Source organism: Sinocyclocheilus grahami, unplaced genomic scaffold (assembly GCF_001515645.1).
Source record: "Sinocyclocheilus grahami isolate Dianchi unplaced genomic scaffold, SAMN03320097.WGS_v1.1 scaffold328.1, whole genome shotgun sequence".
NCBI classification, from domain to species: Eukaryota; Metazoa; Chordata; class Actinopteri; order Cypriniformes; family Cyprinidae; genus Sinocyclocheilus; species Sinocyclocheilus grahami.
In genome coordinates, this window is record NW_015505507.1 from 520,339 (window position 1) to 534,656 (window position 14,318).

General features: G+C 37.1%; 1 long non-coding RNA gene across 1 annotated transcript; it reads right to left on the bottom strand.

Moving 5' to 3' along the window:
* Positions 1–555: 555 nt before the first annotated feature.
* Positions 556–13,512, bottom strand: LOC107602480 (uncharacterized). The gene is made up of 3 exons (XR_001611042.1): positions 13,449–13,512; positions 1,888–2,024; positions 556–640 (listed from the first exon to the last, which is right to left on the bottom strand). It is a non-coding gene; the product is annotated as an uncharacterized lncRNA (long non-coding RNA).
* Between the last annotated feature and the right edge of the window lie 806 nt (positions 13,513–14,318).

Here is a 14,318-nt window from a genome sequence, read left to right on the forward strand (position 1 = left end):
ACCAGTATTCGATAGAGAGAAAGAGCAAGAGAGAGGTGAGGTGAAACTGCTTATGCAGTCAATTTTCCCATTCTTTATCCCTCTTACTGCACCAGAATGTGTTCGCGGCTCGCGCCGCCCGGCGAGGTTGCCAAACTCATTTCACCTCGTGGACCTCAACTTGACTGCAAGCCAGACAACCCAACGTGATAAGGCCGCATTAAACCTTCACTCTCCTAAGGGAGGGTTATTATACAGACAGAGAGAGATGCCTCTCTGCATGTGAGAACAACAGGTAATGTTACATCATGCTAGCATCGCGTTCGCAACATTAAAGGGGGGATAAATGCGTGCCATTACCCTTCATATCTACAGACGGGTAGAGAAAGTAAAGAGTATAAAGGGAAAGAATGAGGAAAAGGGTTTCTTCTGTCCATACAGCCTTGACAACAGAATCCAGCTGTAGAGTGCAACAATCAGGTTCTGGATGTAAAAATCCCATTCATTTTCTCCGTATGGGAATTTATAAATAAATTTAAAGACCCATTATCTTGGCAGACATCAGTTTGTGTCTTTTTAGCTTTATGCTGCATTTATTTGTTTATTTTTAAATCCTGTTTAACAGTGCACTTCCTGGTTTAGAACGACATCACCCATGATCCTGCAGAGAAATATCACCAGATTAGAGTAATAAATCATGGCAAATAAATTGTACTTATACCCAAATGAAGCACTGAAACATAAGTAATCAATCAGTTGTTCTTCCAATTCTTTCAAACCACTTTTTGTATATATCTGAATATTTTGCAATAGAAACTTAAGATATATAGTTTCTGTTCTAACAGTGAACAACTTTAATATTACTATTTTTTTTCATCTTTTTAAAATTTGATTATGCAATTGGCAATGTAAAATATTAGTTTTTGTTTCCAAAGAAATCCTTTTTAAATCAAAGTTTGTAATGTTGCGATTCATCACTAAACTGGTTAGTTTGGTTCATATCTGTCTTTATTTTAAAATATCTATTTAAAAAAGAATTGGAATAAATGGTAACACTTTAGGTTAGTTCACCCAAAAATGAAAATTAGCCCATAAATTACTCGCCCTCAAGTCATCCTAGGTGTATATGACTTTCTTCTTTCAGACGAATCCAGTCAGAGTTATATTAAAAATCGTCTTTGATCTTTCAAGCTGTTTCATGGCACTCAGAGGGTGTTGCATGCATCAGTCCAAAAGCAGTTAAATAAAATGCGCCCATCCGTTAAAAAAATTGTCTCACTCGGCTCCGGGGGGTGAACAGAGGTCTTCTGTAGCAAATCGATGCGTTTTTGTTCGAAAAATATCCATAATCAAAACGTAATAATCACTTTAATGTAGCTTGCGCTCACTGTTGTACACTGGAAGCAGTTCCGGGGGGATGACGTATGAGGTCAGTGCTGTGCATGTGCCAGTGAGTCTCGTGAAAACCAACGTTTCCTAACAGGAGCAAAGGAAGCAAAGTTTCCTTACTTTAGCAAAGGAAAACATGCATTATAAAGGGTTATTAAAGGGTATAATGCATTACAATTATTCATAATGTGCGTTGCAACACATTATATTATGTCGTAAATAATTATAACCGAATTTAAAATGCATAGTGTAGCAATGAATTGATAAGTGTATTAACTGTGGTTACAATTATTCGTGAGATTGTACAAGGCATAATTAATGCTTTAAAACTGCTTTTATAATACATTATACATAAAGGCTTTAAGTAAAGTTTTACCAAAAAACTTTAAAAGTAGCCTTGCACTGTTGCTCTCTATAGCAGTCTGGAAATGGTTGATGACCATTACCTGCCTTGCACATGGTTATGCTTTCATCTGCAGCATAAAGTGAAAGTGCTGACAGACATGTTCTCACACTCACCTGCAGTACTCCATAATTTCCAGTGATGTAGTCGTAGCGATAAGTTACTGAGTTACAGTCATTCGTTTTCATTGCATCTTCAAAGAAGGCGAGTAGACGCAAGATGGCCAGTTTCTTTTGCACAGCACATGTGGGACCTAAAATCAAAGATGTGGTTTATAGTTTAGTAAGCTTACATAAACTACATGGAATCTGCAGTGTAATAAAAGGCTAGAATAACATTATTGTGTTACTTTAAAAGAGTATCAGTGACTGGATCCAATGAGAAAACAGATGATGACATCACTCCATGGTGTATTAAACTCTATGTGGCCAAATTATTACTAACACGGAAAGTTCTCAGAATGCTTTGGCAAAGTTATGACAATTTTTCCAGTAACATTAATAACGTTTAAAGTTATCTGATCTTTAATAACGTTCTCAAAACATTATTTATACATCATTTAGGGAATGTTTTTTTTTTCTAATTTCATTTTACCATTTAAAAAGCATATGCTGCAATTTTGTCAAGACAGCTGTGCAACTTTGTTTAAGAGTGGTAAGAGGACCTGTGTTGGGGATATACGGATATGTTAAGTAGTCTGTGCGGTACGGACTAAAAGCTGTGGGGTGAGCAGGGTGAAGAGGCAGCCTTAGTCCACTGGACAGGTGTAGGTAAACCGATCTCAGTGCCACCCAGGTTCAGGATGAACTTGAGACGTGTCTTCACCGTCCCTCAGAGGTGGAGGTCAGGAGGATCGTCCAATCAGCTGCAATCAGAGAGAGAGGACACCCCTCTACCCCTCCTCTGAACCAATGAAATGGAGACAGGTCGCCCCGGTCCAATTAAGAGTCATAAAACATAATCAAAATTCAAAGGCTAGTCACTACGGTCTCCATTACTGGGGTTGGTCAGGCTCTGAGGCCAGCACTGATATCTGTTGACCATGCGTTAAACAAATACATTGTGTTCGTAGACTTGAGCCTCACATCTCAGGTGAACTTGACACAAAAGTGTTTCAAGTGACATAAGAGTGATGACAATTTTCTTCTTGTTCTTGTTTTTAAAGCAAATCAAATTTGAATTGATTGGACTCATCGGATCGGATCCCAGCATTTTAAAAGATTGTTTCATGTTTTTGACCAAGTAAATATTACAGTAAGACAGAAATATCATAAAATATTATTACAATTTAAAACAAGTTTTTTCTATTATAATTTACTTGAAATGTAATTTATTTATATGATGCAAACTGGTTTCAGTGTCACATGATCCTTCATAAATCACTCTTAATATGCTGATTTAGTGCTCAATCATTTTTTATTTTATTTTATTGTCAATGTTGAAAACAGTTATGCTGCTTAACATTTATGTGGAAACCACAGTACTTGCTGAATCAAAGTATTAATTAAAATAAATAAATGAATAAATGGATAAATAATAAATAAATAAATAAATAAATACAGACATTTGACCCCAAACATTTGTATGTATAGTGTACTTTTATATTTTCAATCAAGTTTGAAATATCAAGAGGGTGAGTAAATAAAGAAATTAAATTTTTTACTTTATTTAAAGCGGCAGCCCGTAAGTTTTGCCTCTTTGTCGCTATCTGTTTGAAAACCTGGAATTGCAGCCGTGTGCGGAATTATCTAGCTTGCGTGGGTTGTGAGTGGGCGGGCTCCAGCAGATGGATCTAATGTTCTGAAGAGTATGTGTGGCAGTCAGTCACTGCACCGGTGTGGATATTTACTGTACTTAGCAATCACAGATTCTAGCCTACGTCTTGGAATATATGACCCAAATAAGAATTTTCACCGTATATTGCCATCTGAACAAGTAACACGTCTGCCACGTTTGTTCTGACCAACTGAGGAACAAAGCATTACCATAAATCTCGCTACCAATGGTGATTAAATCTAAAGATCGGTTAGCTCATATCACATCAAACTGTTCAAATTATTATTATTGTTATACCTTATTCTCAAGTGATTAATGTTAACAACATCAGCATTGCCTGACTATGAGTATAGTGTGTATTAGCGTGTCAATTTCAATTTCTGCACAGTCTAATCTCTAATTGTCATACTTTTCGAATTTCATATTAAGAAATTATTTTAACTAAAAAAGCAAATTATGCTCGCTTTGAACTGGTTTTCTTTCAAATACAAATCTTTGTAATCCCAGGCTATCTGTAATCAGAAGCACATTTATAACTGGAATATAATTTAATTTCATTCACATGTGTTTCATAAACACATAATCCTTTATGGATTACAATCTGCCATCAAAATTATACATTTTATTATTCAGGCTGCTGTGAGAAAAGGCTATAAACGATCCACCACCTGCAGGATCCTCACATGCAATAGCCTAGTAGCCGGGACAACTTCTCTATGTTTACAGAAGTGACGTAATGACGCAGCGGCATGCTCGAATTTCCCGCGGAAACCTACACGTACCACTCAAATTAGAAAACATTATTATAAGCAAACCGTTGTGAATCGGGCTAAAGTAAGGCGATAGTTTTGAACACTGGCTGGTTATGTACTTGCTCAAAAATTGATTTCGGATCATTTTCAACCAAAAAAAAGTTACGGACTGCAGCTTTAATTATCAGTGATAGTTGCATTTGAGGGGGCATGTGTCGGTTTTAATGGTCATGGCTCTAGTTTTTTGTTTTATATTCTAATCCATTATAAATTTGCACCAGGAAGTAGATCAAGGCCGCTATTTCAGTGGAGTTTGCAGGGCTGTCAAACAATCTGGATGTCACGCACACACATTGCCAAAGTCATTATTTTCTTCAACTCTCAGCACTTGCTGAAATCCAGGATGTTTACAGTTGAAGTTTGTGGTAAACCTGTGGCTGTGTGGCAGGTGCTGTAGTTGAACTCCTGCTCTTTCAGATGAAGGATGTTCAAAAGGCTGTGGCTGGCATACAGAGTGATCACTCTCCACACTTTTATCTCTCTCTCCCCACATTAGCACATAAATGAAGCTTCACTTTGTCTCTGCAGCGTTAAAACTCACTCGGAATAAACAACACTTCCTCTTATCGGTAATAGACAGATTTCTGACATCCTAAAAAACCCTCACACCGTTAAATATCCCGGAATTATAATATTCCAACCAGGTGTCTTTGAGCACCCCGTTTATCTTGGTATTAGGTGTACACAAAGTTAGTTTGTTTGTTACATAAGCACAGATATGGGCACTGACGATTTATTCTTCTTGTATTCTTGAAAATCATTTACGAAGAGCAGAATACAGTACAGATTACATGTACAACTACAGCAAGAAACACGTTTTGCTGTTTCTGGACATTCACCAGATCTATTTCATGATTCAGGAAAGAGCCTATCTCTCAGCATCCAGTGCAAATTGCATTCTCTGGCACACTCACACACTTTCTCATCTACATATGAGGCTGTTATAAACACCAGCAGGAGGTTCCTGAGCGTCGGATATATAAACACATTTTCGAGAGTGTGTCGATAATGAGCTGGAGTGTGATATAGCCAGCCAGCCTTGATAAGAGTGCGGACATACGTAGATGCCTGTAGAGGGGTTAACGCAACGGTCTGGAGACACCATTGTGATTTCAAACTGAGCTTATCACAGGGGAAGGAGCTGGCAGCCTCTTAGAAGGCATTGTGTGCTTCTCTGTTTCTCTCGTCTTATTTAACCACTCGTTCTGCATCTTTTGTTTTACTTTTCATGCTATGAAGCATCTGGAGTACAGCGGCATAAACTAAAATGTGTCGGATGAGGTGGGTATACTGTGTGCTTCCAATATTTTGTACAATTTTCATCTAAACATGATTTTGGCAGGACAAAAATGTAGGCTGAATAGGCCTACAGGTAAAGTAAGAAAATTCTGTCATTACTTACTCAACTTCTTGTCAGTTCAAACCTGTTCTTCTGCAGGACACAAAAAATAGTCAGGTTTGAAACATCATGAGGGTGAGTAAATAATGACAGAATTTTCATTTTGGGGTAAAATACTCTATAAAAATGATTTTTCTAAGTTCTAAGGCAAAGATTTACTGTGTTTAATTCAAATTTAATTAACTGTTACTCGCATAATTATTTGTGAAAATGACTAGCAATTTCTGAGTAAAAATTGTTTCTACATGATCAGTGTATCCCTTTAAATTGGTCATTATTTTTATATTCTACTAATACTTAAAGTCAGTATTAAGTTCTTCCCATAACAGTTTAGGACTGTGTTCACCTTATTTCCTTTACAGATCTGTGAGGGAACATTTAACAGCATTACTGTGTGACATTTGTTATAATTATTCTATAAATCCGCAAAGGTCAAAGACTCTGAGGGCATAAGTAAGGAGATGTAGTTCTTTGCCAAACTATTTGGACCCTTAACCATTCTCTCATTTAACTGCATAAGCTACATTAAAATGTAGATATTTTTAAATACATGCACTGAAATTAATTATTTTGCACAGTCGCTGTGACTGCAGAAGCTTGTGCAGATGAAAAACAATTGCCCTAACGAGGACTCAATTGCCTTATAATTGGCCTTTACCTGCAAGTTATTAAAATAACTACTACATTTTCTGGGTAGTTAAAAAAAAGAGTTTTTTTATTCAGGTCGTGGTGGAGATTTCAGCTTAATTTAAAAGCATTAATTAAAATGTGGCCCAAATCTTTTACTGCCTACACGTCAAATCACCAGATCTGTTTAGTATGGAAGTGCTATGCGGCTGATTTACATCAGCAGGAGTGGGCATATTTTTAAAGAAAGAAATACTACAAAACACCTAAATGTGGGAATGGCATACTTATGTAGGGGAGAATGGGGCTAGATGTCGCACTTTTAATTCCAGTGGGGCATACTGTCCAGTGTTATTTTAGTATAGTATACTACAATATTATAGTTTTTATAAATATTTTGTATTGGTTTTTATTTTTTATATTTCCTTTTTTTTTTTCATTTACCATTTTTATCCATTTTATTTTTAACTTTAATTAAAGTTTTTGTAATTGTTTTTGTCATTTTTATTAGTTATTGTTATAAACAGCAAAACAATTATGAAGCACAAATCAGTTCTTAAAATACTGTGTACTTTATCGAACAAGACCTGCTAAATATAATAAAAAGAGACCATTCATATTTGGAAACTATGGGATTAGGTTTTCAAAGGAGCACTACAGGTTCCAATTAAGGTTCCAAAAGGGTTTTTCACAATGCTATCATAGAAGAACCATTTTTGGTTTCCCAAAGAACGTTTCAGTGAACAGTCTACTTTCGTCGCTGCCAGTTCTTTGATGTTGGTTTGGTGTGTCACAGCCTTAAAAGACCCACTTTTTTCTCAGTGTGAAGAACATTTAAAAAATCTAAAGAACCTTTTTCCACTATAAAGCTGCTTTTGTGGAATGGAAAGGTTCCATTGGTGTTATTTTTACAGTCCTTAAATGCATAAATGGATCATTCACCCAAAAGATCTGTCATCATTCACTCATTGTTTGCTTGTGCAGAACACAAAAGATATTTTGAAGGGTCACCGTGATTTTGCCAAGTAAGACATGTTCCTGGATCAACATCTTTTGTTGATCCTGGATCAACATTACTGTCCAAGAATATAGACTAAACCCAATCCCTACCCCTAAACCTAACCCTACCCATAATTTATTCCTAAAATCAGTGTGAAATGATAGCTCATTAACAAGGGTGTAGAAGCACCTAACCCTGATCGTAAGCCTAAAACAGATATTTCCTGAAAAGTTATCCTTCAGTTCTGATTGGTTGATTGGAATGTTGTTCCAGGAACATGTTGTACTTGGTGAAATCACGGTCACCATTTTGAAGAATGTTTGCTTATTTTTGCCCATACAATGAAATTCAATGGGGCCCAAAACATCACTGGACCCCAGAGACTTTAATTGTACACCGAACAAAATAAAAACACTGAGACATTTTTCAAAATATCTTCTTTTGAGTTCCACAAAAGAAAGAACGTCATACAGGTTTGGAGTGGCATGGAGGTGAGTAAATGATGACAGAATAATCTTAATTATTGATAAACTATACCTTTAACTACGTTTGTCTAGACAACTCTGCATGCACCGATAAGTTCCTGATACTAGTTTAGAGGCCTGAATTGAACTTTTGGAGCCATGGATTGATAACTGGAGTGAAATCACTTCTGCAGCAGCCATGAAAACAACCATGGCCGTCACAGGAAAAACTATAATTAGTGAACTTTTCACTTCTATTACCCACAAAGCCATAAACAGTCTGTGATCCCATACTTATTACCATCTGTACCAACTCAAGAATGCTGTCCATTCCAGACATAAATTCAAGTTGTTTATCAGTAATAATATTTACATTTTATGGCAATACGAAAACAATTGCTTTGAAGGCGGATGGTTAAAGACTTCAAAAGAAGCTGGACGAGGAATGCCAAACACTTGGCGAGCATTTGATCTTTAAACCCCTTTGATCAGATATGTCCACCTAGGATAGCCATCTCTATTGTTCCAGCTATTGTGTTGCTTAGGGCTACTTTCTCAGTGACAAATTTGGCCCTGCAACAGTTAATGCAGCAGTTCTTCAAACCCTCTCTTGTTCCTTTGTGCTCAACCAACATACGTGGCGAGATACAGATCTGACTGTTTGTAAAAACACCTTACAATATGCGCATCCACTTACAATGAATGTATCAGCCTAACTTCATCTATTCAGTGTGCATAAAAGTAGATAATATGATAATTTTAGTCATTTTTCCACTTAAATTCCACTTTTTTTCTCTATATGGTAATATCACTTACTGAAATAATGGATAAATAGATACATACACACTAGATCAAATAGCACACAAAGTGTTATGAAGACAGCATGAGGTGGGAACCGGAAATCAAATATAAAGAGGGCTGAAATGACCTTAATTACCTTGAAATGAGAAACAGATGCTGGTATCACTGGTTATGCTGTCATGCGTTTATTGTCTTATCGATGATGAAAAATGAAATGGATTTGTTATCGATTTATGGGGAAGAGGAATTATTTAATTTCACGATCATAATTGAAATTATGCCTGTTCATCTCAAAGTATATGACCCATATTGCAATACTGAGAAGTTTTGCTTCCTCAAACAAGTACCTCACAATTCATCCGACAGCATTTATGAGACGTAATGCAGAACTGCTGACCAGATCATTTAATCTTATTGCATTTTATAAAGAGATTACACCATTATGGGTGTTAAATTAAATCATTTACATCACATTTGCACACATACAGAAAGGTTTTTACCTGCCAGGCCTGTTGTGCAGATCAGATCATTTTGCCTTCGGTTGTCTGTAGGTGTAAAGCTCACAAATCATGTATTAGACAGGATATTTAACTCGCTCATGTAAATACTCTGGCACATGTAAGATCTACTGGCTTTCTTCCTTTCTGTCTGCTGTACTTTTCCTGTTCTTTCATTCACTTCTTCCTTTCTGTCTTCCTGCTCTACACTTTTGACACATGCTGATGATTATCAGTGCTATTCTGGGTCACTGAATGTCTGCCAGGTGATTTTAATGTCACTCATTCCTTCATTTTAGTGTAAGGAAATAAACACATCAGTGCAGGACACAGATATATTAGTAAGTGAGATGAAATTGCTTTGCAGAGCCTTTGGCAGAACATTCACTGAACTAATAAGGACGATTAGGTGATTTCAGGGGTGGGTGAGTGAGTGAGTGAGTATGTCAGTGTGTTCAGACCAACCCCTCATTTCCTCTTTCCCTGGGGGCGTGTCTGAACCTGCCCCCCAACCAACTAGCAGCTGTATGATGAATGTCCAGGAACGCCCCTCCGTCCTAACACAATGGTTCAGATGAAAGCAATGAAAACATTAAAGCAGGGGACAGACCAGGGGATTCGACAAATGCGCACATGGTGTTATGTTGTGTGCTTTTTTTTATTTTTGGTATTATAATTACTTATTTTAGCACAAAAAGGGGTAAGGGTGCATGTGAATAGAACTTATGACTCGATGCTCCATGTGAATGCTTTCATCACAAAAATGTATGTTAACGTGTTGAATATGATGAGCACATTGTTCCTTACAATGGATGCTACTGTAAATGCAGTAATATGCATATTACATTTAAAAAAGAAAACACAGCACACAGAAATAAAAGACTTTAAAAATCTACTCCCTCTAGAGGTAATAACAAAGCCTTTGCTGTCCCTGGCACTTTTGAAATACAGAGACCTGAATTAACACAATTTACAAATGTATTAAAATATGCATTGTTCTTAAGTAAAATTCATGTACTAGATTATTTAAAAAAGGCCAAATAATGAATTCTACAACTGAGTCAAAATGATATTGCATGTTAAGTCTTCTGCAAGATATTTTCTGCGAGTTCTGTTTTTGAAAACAAATCTGATTTGTTTTATATGTTTGAAAACAAAAATGCAACATGATTCCTGTTGCCAGACATACTGGCCTGTAAAGAATAAAACAAAACTTGTTTAGGATACGTTTGTATTATGATATTCTTTAAAGAGGTACTAAACTCTGGGAATGTGACCACTGAATCAATAGATCCACTCAAGAACATTATGCTGCTTTATCATTTTCTCTAAATACCTTTAAAAGCTTTTAATTGTTTTGAAATGCAATGCAATGACACATTATTGCAACCTAAATATCCAACAAGTTATGGTCAAAACCATATGCTGAAAGGTTCATTCTACTTTTAAGAGAAAATTAAAAATTTCAAATTCTCACGCAAACACATTTTTCTTATGTTGTTGGGTTCTTGTAATGAACTGATTGTTGATAGTTATCAGCTTTTGTTGTACATGTAAACACTCAATGTCTTAATGAACTGCACTGTAGAATGAGTGATCCCTGCAGTAATTACCATCTGCCTCCTTACACACACTTAGTCATGGAGAAATGCCAGAGAACAGAAAAAAAACACGTTTTTCCTCCGTTTTTCCCCTCACTAACACTTCATCACATTATACTGCGTATAACAGTAGGCTCTGTACAAAAATATAACTTAAATGTGGTGTTTGGAGGGAAGTTATCTGTTTAATTGCTGGCTGAGTCTTGGCTATCAATTATGAACTCCCTGATCAAAAAGAAGACCATTCTGCACTTTGAAGATGGTCCCATAGGTCTTAAATGAAGAAGCATTGTTATTGCACGACTTGTGTTGCTTTCTCTAACACACTCCAAAACACCAGTAATTGTCCCTCCATTTACCAGAGCATCTCGAGAGAATACACGTATTCCACTGCAAACTCAAACTCCTTAAAAAACACAGTTGCAGTTGGAGAGCATCATTAAATGACCATTTTTAAAGGACTTCAGGTGTGCTCCGGTCACAGAGGTGCCTCATTTGGGAGGGAGAAGACGGGAGAAGCACTTGACATTTGGATATGTGTGTGATGCACTAGTTCACTCTTCTCCCCCCGGCACAGCGGTGGCCAGTATTGGGGGGGAAAGTGGGGTTTTGGCCCATTAGCCGAATGTGGTTTAATGAGAGGAAGAAAGTGGGATGGAGAGAGAGAGGGCAGAGATAAAAGCTGATTTTTTTTAATGAGCAAAGTGTGAGTCAATAAGCAATGGGCGGCTTCTGCAATTCATGGATGCTTAATGACCATTTTAATCCCTAAGGCTACTATGCCGCCAAAACAATTGGTTTTCACCCTTGTATGGTGAAATATCCCAGCAACACCTACCCTCGGCCTGGGCTGCCTCTCAGAAAGGGCATAGGTTGCAATATACAGCCTGTTCTTAAAGGGGTCATATGATGCGATTTCAAGTTTTCCTTTCTCTTTGGAGTGTTACAAGGTGATTGTGCATAGATAAGATCCCTGAAGTTGCAAAGACTAAAGTCTCAAAACAAAAGAGTTATTCTTTATCAAAGTTAAGACTCTGCCACGCCCCCCTAAAACGGCTCGTCTAAAACACCCCCACATATCTACCTCACTATGTGGTCAAATGCGGAGTTTTGCGCATCGTGCGCATGCGTGTGTGTGCGCGTGCGTGTGTGTGAGAGAGAGGGGGGGGGGGTCACATCACAGTGGAGTCAGCTGTCTTAACCGTGGCTTGTGTACTGCAAACACATACCAGCTTCATCACTGTGTCTGTCACGTGACTCTGTTCCCCTTTCGGGCTTGAACTGATGGTAAAACTAATGCCATTATTTACTGTCTTTACATTTATTTTGAAAGATGAAGCGATTATGGTAAGGGGTGTTACATTTCCGACAAGTGCTTGTAGTGTTCGGCCAATCACAATGCACTGGGTCAGCTGGCCAATCAGAGCAGACTGCGCTTGTCGGAAGGAGGGACTTTGTAGAAAATGAAGGGTTTGAGAGAGGCGGGGTGTAGAGGACCTACAATAATGTACAGTATTTGAAAAATAATGTGAACATTAAACCATGCCAACATATTCTGTTACACCAAATACATAAAATAATGATCTTTAAAAAAGCATCATATGACCCCTTTAAATGTGGAACTAGATTCAGACAGAGTTATGGGAATATTAAGAACACTTGTTCTGATGCAAATGCAAAAGGAATTATACGAGAAGTACATGAGTTTACTATATAATAAAATATATTCAAATACATGATACTGCATTAACATTGCATTTCTCATGGTTTCTTATTTATCTTTTTATCAATATACATATTGTTTAAAGCAGTGGTTCTCAACTGGTTTGGCATTGGGACCCACGTTTCCCATGGTCATCAAGCTGAGACCCACTTACCATATATATATATATATATAATTTGTTAAAAAACGAAAACAAAGCAAATTAATTTCACAGAAATTAAGAATATGATTAATACTGAATAAACAGCCTATAAGGTATAAGGCTATTAAATAGCAGTCCCAAACTAGTTTTTGTTAATACAATTAAGTTGGTTTGAGCCATCACATTCATTTAAACATATACAAAATGACACAAAGTGAAAATAACATGGTATTATTGGGTTATGGAAACAACAGTGTTACCATGGTGAATATACAATACTAGAACTGTTAATGAAACGTGGAAACTGCTCCTGAATAGAATGCATATCATACCTTCATGCAAATCCTTCACAGCTAGCACACGCAGTACCAGTTATGTGATTTATCGGTACTGTACTTGTATTTCACGCGTTGCGTGCTCGTAGTTTCTGCGCTTTAGTGAAGTGATATAGCCTACAGTGCGCGCTACGAGCACGTTATAACATCTGGCAGGACAGGATAGTTCGTTTTTCTGAGACGAGAGACTTTTTGTTTCATAACAAGTTACGAAAATAACGATAGATTAATGACACTGACAGTAAGCCTGTCAACATCTCATCTGACCGCAGATACTGAATCGGGACAGCGTGTTTTTCTCAGGCACTCTTTACTTAAACTGCGTCTGATAGACGTGTCAACAGCTTTCATGCACGTGTTTTAAAATAAAAGTCTCGCATCAGAGAATCATTAAGAATTACGTTTTTTTGTTGTTGTTGATGTGCGACACATCACTTGAGAAACACTGGTTTAAAGGAATAATTCACCCAAAAATGAAAATTTGCTGAAAATTTACTCACCTCTGGCCATCCAAAATGTAGATGAGCTAGTTTCTTCATGGGAACAGGTTTGGACAAATGTAGCATTATCACCTGCAGCTGATTAAAACAGCACAATAATCCACAAGTAATTTAAATGACTTCAGTCAATCAATTAACATCTTGTGAAGCAAAAAGCTGTGTTTTTAATAAACAAATTCATCATTAAGGACGTTTTTAACTTTAAACCGCTGCTTCCGGCTAAAATATGAGGGCTCTCATTCTGACAGCACCCATTCACTGCAGAGGATTCACTGGTGATCAAGCCTGTGAAAATATGAGGAGAAAGGAGTGCTCATATTAAACAATTTAAGTGCCAAATTAAATAATATTATCAAAAAATAATATCAAGTAATAAAAAGGGACAAAATATTATCTGAAGGGGAACATAAATGCATAAATCATTGACCAAAGTCTAGTTCTCATGGAGACAACAGAAATTATGGAGCATCTGGTCATCATCTACTCCATTTACATTATCTTACATTGTCAGCTCAACTTCAGACGTGCTGTCCATATGGAAAAGGATATGCAGATTTAAAAGTGAAAGTAATGTGAAACCAACTGTATTCCACATCGCATTCCAGGCTGGACTTCAGTGGTCTGCACTCCTGAGCCACTGCCACATCAGATCTGGCACAGCTGAATTAATGGATGTTTGAAAGTAAATCCAGAATTCTCTGGGTTTGGGACAACATTTTCATGCATAGGCCCCCTAGCCCTATATTTAGCAGTGTTTTAGTGGAGCCCCTGTCATCATAAAGCCAGGAACGTTTCCAGCGTAGCATTGGGTAAATCACAAACTAGAGAAAACTGCAGATCTGAACAGCTCATAATGGTCCACAGGGTTTA